The 6315-nt window shown below is 50.2% G+C and overlaps 1 protein-coding gene across 1 annotated transcript in view; it reads right to left on the reverse strand.

Moving 5' to 3' along the window:
* The window catches only part of LOC135210947 (exosome complex component RRP4-like), a 602376-nt gene that overhangs the window by 248714 nt on the left and 347347 nt on the right, over positions 1–6315 (reverse strand).

Below are 6315 nucleotides of genomic sequence, written 5' to 3' on the forward strand. Positions count from 1 at the left end.
GGGCTCCCCACCGATCTGGCGTCCCTTCGGCAGGCCTTGTTGCTAAATCCCAGGCTGCCAAGGAGCGCGCACGAGCGCGTATCCTTAAAGATTGCTTTTCGTCTCCGAAGCGTCCCTCCCCGCGCAAGGGGTTGGAGCGCTCGAGAGACCTCGCGTCCGCTGAAAGGGACTTTTCGCTTGAGGACGCTTCACGTCCTATGTCTCCCTCTTTCGTCAGAGGACGCTTATGACGCCTTTCCTCCCCAGAAGAGAGGAAGGCGTTCTACCGATGAGGACGTTAGTGTCCACGCACAGGCGTGTTCACCTGAGAGGCAGATAGCTGTACCTGCTAGAAGGAAGGAGGCGTCCCCTCGCCCCTCGCCTTCTCGCAGTCTCAGTCCTGCCCCTTCTTTTGCTCCTTCGTCACCTACGAAGGATATCCTTGTGTCCCTTCAGGACCAGAATTACGTCGCTGATGGCTCAGAGGACTTGCCCAGCAGCAGTCGAGTCTAGGCGTAGGAAGGACGTTCGGCTGCCCGTCAGAGGACGAAGCGGCCTCATTCTCTCTCATCTCGCTCGTCTCTCTCTCCGCCTCCGGATCGTCAACGTTCTCGCTCTCCCTAGCAGATCTTTTACTCGCTCAGGAGAGGACGCTCGTCAGGACGCTCGGCGCTCGAAGCAGGACGCTTTGCGCTCTCGGCAAGTAGCGGTTGAGGACGCTCGGCAGGACGCTCGGCGTGCTAGACAGGACGCTTTGAGCTCTCTTCAAGACGCTTTGAAGGACGCTCGGCAGGACGCTCGGCGTGCGAAGCAGGACGCTTCTGTCATGGACAGGACGCTTTTGAGGACGCTCAGCAGGACGCTCGCCGTGTGAAGCAGGACGCTTTTCGAGCGAAGCAGGACGCTTTGGAGCCTGCAAAGCAGGACGCTCGCTCTTCTAAAGCAGGACGCTTTTGGCGCTGCTCTTTCAGGAAAGCTCGCTCTTCCTTTCGAGGGGAGCTTCGGTTAAAACAGTTTTGACTTGACTTCTAAGGATGCTTCTCTTTCGGAAGATGTCCGTGCATCTAAAGATCAACGTACGGCTGCTTCCGTACCTGTAAGGGATACCTCCTACCAACGGAAGTCTTTATTCAGGATTGAGCCTAAGGGACTTACTCCCTCTCCTGATAGGCGTTCTCCAGTTTCCTCTTAGGGAGGAAGGGGGAGCCAATAGTAGTCCGGGGAGTTCCGTAGAGGAAGAACAACCGGTAGCTTCAGCTGTCTCGGACTACAAGGTTCTTGTTAGGCTGTTGCGTTCAGCATTCGGAGACAAGTTCCAGCCTACAGCCCCTAGGTCTCCTCCCTCACAACTTTCGTCGTCCAAGACCGTAAAGACCCCTGAATTCGTCGAAATGAAAACGTCTTTGTCGACCAAGAGGGCGTTTAAGAAACTCCAAGACGACTTTATGTCCAGAAGGAAGGATCAGGGCAAGACCACTTTCGCCCATCCACCCTCTAGACTCGCAGGGAAAGGAGGTTAGTTTTGGTATGAGACCAAGGAGGATGTCGGGATAAAGGTCCCTTCGTCGCGTTGGGGGGATTCTCCAGTTTAGTGGACGCCCAGGAGGAGGTCTTCCCTTAGCGTCGGCTAAGGTGACCTGGACTCCAGTTGAGACTGACCACCACTTGAAGGGTCTTCTTCGTACCCTTAATGTTTTTAATTTCTTAGACTGGTGTCTGGGAGTTTTGGACCGTCAGTCTAGAAGTCCTGATTCTCTCAGTCTGGGGGAGCTGTCCAGCGTGTTGTCAGTATGGACAAGGCCGTCAGGATGGTTCGGAGGAGCTAGTTTCGAATTTTGGAACTGCTTTTCCTAAAGAAAAGAGCATTGCTGTGCAAATTTTTACGGTCTAAGTCTGGTATCTCCAGCTCCAGAAAGACGGATTTGCTCTTTGCGCCTCTTTATTTACGGACCATCTCTTCCCCCAGGCTATGGTAAAGGATCTTGCACAGAGTTTGCAAGAGAAGGCGACCCAGGACCTCTTGGTTCAATCTTCAAGACGTCCAGCGGTTCCTTCCACGTCAACTTTCAGCAAACCCCCGAAGAAAGTCAAAACCCTTTCGCGGGGCACCCCCCTCGAGAGCAGCTCCCCGAGGAGAGGGTTTTCAAGGAGGAAGAGCTTCATTCAAACCAAAAACCAGCAAGTGAAGATCTCGTCCTTCAGACACCAGTCGGGGGCCAGACTGGAATTCTTTGCGGAGTCTTGGAGGCAGAGAGGAGCGGACCCTTGGAACCCTCAGATAGTAGAACGGGGGTACAAGATCCCTTTTCTTCATCCTCCTCCTTTGACTTCGACTCCCAGAGACCTCTCTCCATCTTATCAGGGAGAGAAGAAAGGGTTCTTTTCGATCTCTTAGACCAGATGGTCGAAAAAAGAGCGGTGGAACAAGTCCTGGACCTAGAGTCACGGGCTTCTACAACGGATTTTCCTTGTGCCAAAGCAGTTCATCAGTTGGCGCCCGGTCCTGGATGTGAGCAGGCTAAATCTTTTTGTGGAAAAGATAAAGTTCAGAATGGAGACGCCTCAGTCGGTGCTGGGAGCATTGAGACCTGGCGACTGGATGGTGTCTCTAGACCTGCAGGACGCATACTTCCACGTCCCAGTCCACCCTCTGTCAAGGAAGTACCTGAGATTCGTCTTGGACAACAGGGTTTGGCAGTTCAGAGCCCTTTGTTTTGGTCTCAGCACGGCCCCAATGGTTTTCACGATGATTATGAGGAATGTAGCGAAGTGGCTCCATTCGTCAGGAATCAGGATCTCCCTCTACCTCGACGATTGGCTGATCAGAGCGTCGTCGAGGCAGAAGTGTCTGAAGGACCTTCAGTTTACGCTAGCCCTAGCAAAGTCTCTGGGTCTGTTGGTCAACACCGAAAAGTCCCATCTGACCCCCGACACAGTCCATCGTGTATCTGGGGATTCAGATGGATTCAGTGGCTTTTCGGGCGTTTCCATCCCAGGAACGTCAGCGACTGGGGTTAGAGAAAGTCGCAGCCTTCCTAGAGAGAGAAGCTTGTTCGGTGAGGGAGTGGATGAGTCTGCTGGGCACCATTTCCTCACTAGAAAAGTTTGTCTCGCTGGAAGACTGCACCTCAGGCCTCTTCAATTCTTCCTTGCGGAAGAATGGAAGCCGAAAGGGGACCTAAATGCGATCCTAAGGATCTCCAACGATGTAAGAGTTCACTTAAGATGGTGGCTCGACCCTCAGAAGTTGCGAGAGGGCCTCTCCTTAAATCTTCTGAGCCCCGACCTAGTGTTGTTCTCAGACGCTTCCACTTCCGGTTGGGGAGCAACACTAGGGGGGGAAGAAGTGTCAGGCTCCTGGAGAGGGGAACAGGTAGCCTGGCACATCAATGTAAAGGAACTGGCAGCGATATTCCTGTCGCTGCAGTTCTTCGAAGAGAGACTGTCAAGCAGGTTGTTCAAGTCAACTCGGACAGTACCACAGCCCTTGCGTATCTAAAGAATCAGGGAGGGACTCGCTCCAGATCCCTTTTTCTCCTGGCGAAGGAAGTTCTATCTATGGGCAGTACGCAAGGCACATCAAGATCCTGACAAGATTCGTGGCAGGGGTTTCAGAATGTCAGGGCGGACCTTCTCAGACCGCCGGAATCAGCTGCTGCCAACAGAATGGACCTTGCACCAGGAAGTCTGTCAAAAGTTATGGAAATTGTGGGGACGTCCTCTAGTAGACCTGTTCGCTACATCGAGGACGAAGAGACTTCCTCTGTATTGCTCCCCGGTTATGGACCCGGGGGCAATTGCAGTGGACGCGTTGCTCTGGAACTGGACAGACCTGGATCTTTACGCCTTTCCCCCATTCAAGATCATGGGGGACGTAATGAGAAAAGTTCCTGCAGCGTCAGAAAGGGACAAGGTTGACTCTGATTGCTCCAATGTGGCCAGCAAGAGAGTGGTTCACAGAGGTCATGACGTTCCTTGTGGACTTCCCAGAACGTTGCCCTGGAGGAGAGATCTACTCAGACAGCCTCACTTCAAAAGGTTTCACCAAAACCTCTCCGCTCTGGCCCTGACTGCGTTCAGACTATCGAAAAGCTGGCCAGAGCGAGAGGCTTTTTCAAAGGCAGCTGCGAGAGCAATCGCTAATGCTCGAAGAGCCTCTTCAAGAGCTGTCTACAGTATCTAAGTGGTCTTCCTTCAGGGCATGGTGCAAGAAGGAAGGAATTTCCTCTTCCACGACCTCTGTGAAATCAGATACAGATTTCTTTCTCCATCTAAGAAATGTGCAAAAAGGTGGCAGTTCCTACAATCAAAGGTTATAGGAGTATGTTGTCTGCCGTTTTTCGCCACAGAGGAATGGACCTTTCCGACAATAAGGATCTGCACGATCTCTTAAGGTCCTTTGAAACTACCAAAATTCCACAGGCAAGACCGCCCTCATGGAATTTAGATGTGGTATTGAAACATCTGATGCTTAGTCCCTTTGAGCCTCTCCATGAAGCTTCTCTAAGGGTACTTAACGAGGAAAACGCTTTTCCTAACTTCTCTGGCGACGGCGAGAGAGTTGTGAAATCCAAGCGTTCAGTAGCCTAGTGGGTTTCAAGGGAGACAGCGCTGTCTGCTCGTTGAACCCTTCTTTCTTGGCTAAGAACGAGAACCCGTCTAATCCTTGGCCAAAGAGCTTCGATATCAAGGAATATCGAGTCTCGTGGTCAAGAACCAGAGAGAGCCCTGTGCCCTGTCAGGGCTCTCAAGTTCTATGTGAATAGGACTAGAGAGATAAGAGGTCCCTCAGGTAATCTCTGGTGCTCGGTGAAGAGACCGGATTTACCGTTGTCGAAGAATGCTGTTGCTTTCTTCTTGAGGGACGTCATTAAAGAGGCTCATTCATCTTGCCAGAAGACTGCAATATAGACCTCTTTAAAGTGAAAGCTCACGAGGTCAAGAGCCGTAGCTACCTCTCTTGCCTTCCAAAGGAACATGTCTATAAGAGATTTCCTTGATAGCACCCTTCTGAGGAGCAATTCCGTATTCGCCTCACCATTACCTCCGGGATGTGAGGACGATTTACTGAGAACTGTAGTTCTTTGGGACCTTACATTTCGGCAGACACAGTTTTTGGGGGCTGAAGGTAGCTCTCTCCCTATCCCTTAGCTTAGTTAGGTTAGTTTTTTGTGTTTTGTGGTTGATGGTGAGATCTTCTGTGAAAATCTCCCATTCCATAGTGTTAATATCAGGGGTTTTTTGCGTTTAGTTGGTCAGGTGGTGGTCGGTTGCTGTGTTACTGCATATGTTTGCACTAGATGGTCTTGTCACATTGTGGTCACGCCCCCGTTGACAGAGCATCCAGAGAGCACCAGCACTAACAGGTCAACACCTGGCTGGCAACTCTGATAAAGCATAAGCAGGCTTTTGGTGACAGTAATCACATAGTCTACTTTGCTATCAGGTAAGGAACCAATAAGATAATCTTTTATTGATTTTTTTAAATTTCCTAAAAAAAATCCTAGTCTGTCTCTACCCACCATCCGAAGGTAGTGATTCAGCTATATATATATCTGTCAGGTAAGTTTCATGAACAAAATGTTATTGTTATAATACAATTAAGTTTGTTCATACTTACCTGGCAGATATATATAACTTAGAGTGCCCACCCTCCTCCCCTCAGGAGACAAGGGCCATGAATAAATATGAATAGAAAATGGGAATGGTTCCTGATATCCGCCGCCCAGCGGCGGGAATGGGTACTACCACCTGACCGCCCCACTACGTGTGCCGCGAATTTTGAAATTCTGTCGGACGTCAGAAATACAGCTATATATATATCTGCCAGGTAAGTATGAACAAACTTAATTGTATTATAACAATAACATTTTTCCTAACTATACAAACCTGAGGTCCTTTACATATAGTCCCACCTCATGCCACCCCTCACTGCATTTTTTTGCATGGGCCTAAAGCAAAAGTGATTCTTCACCTCTCAGGCGCGCGGCACGCGCACTGTCGGACAAGCAGTTAACTACTGTTCTCCCCTTGTTCGAAGCTTACGACCGTTCCAGCTGCCGCTAGCTACTCCTATTGTTAAAGGACATCAGGTTTGTATAGTTAGGAAAAATGCAATTTTTGACAAATTGCCATGTTTGGCCTAAATTGAAGGAGAAAAGTTGTTAGTTGGGCAGTCAGATGTGAGAAGACTTTGGGGAATGAATGAAAAGCAAAACACAAGAGCGCCTCAGTGGCGTGGTTGGTATGGTATTAGTGTCCCACCTCGGTGGTCACGAGTTCGATTCTCGGCCATTCCATTGAGGAGTGAGAGATGTGTATTTCTGGTGATAGAAG

The sequence above is a fragment of the Macrobrachium nipponense genome, chromosome 4 (assembly GCF_015104395.2).
Source record: "Macrobrachium nipponense isolate FS-2020 chromosome 4, ASM1510439v2, whole genome shotgun sequence".
Classification (NCBI taxonomy): domain Eukaryota; kingdom Metazoa; phylum Arthropoda; class Malacostraca; order Decapoda; family Palaemonidae; genus Macrobrachium; species Macrobrachium nipponense.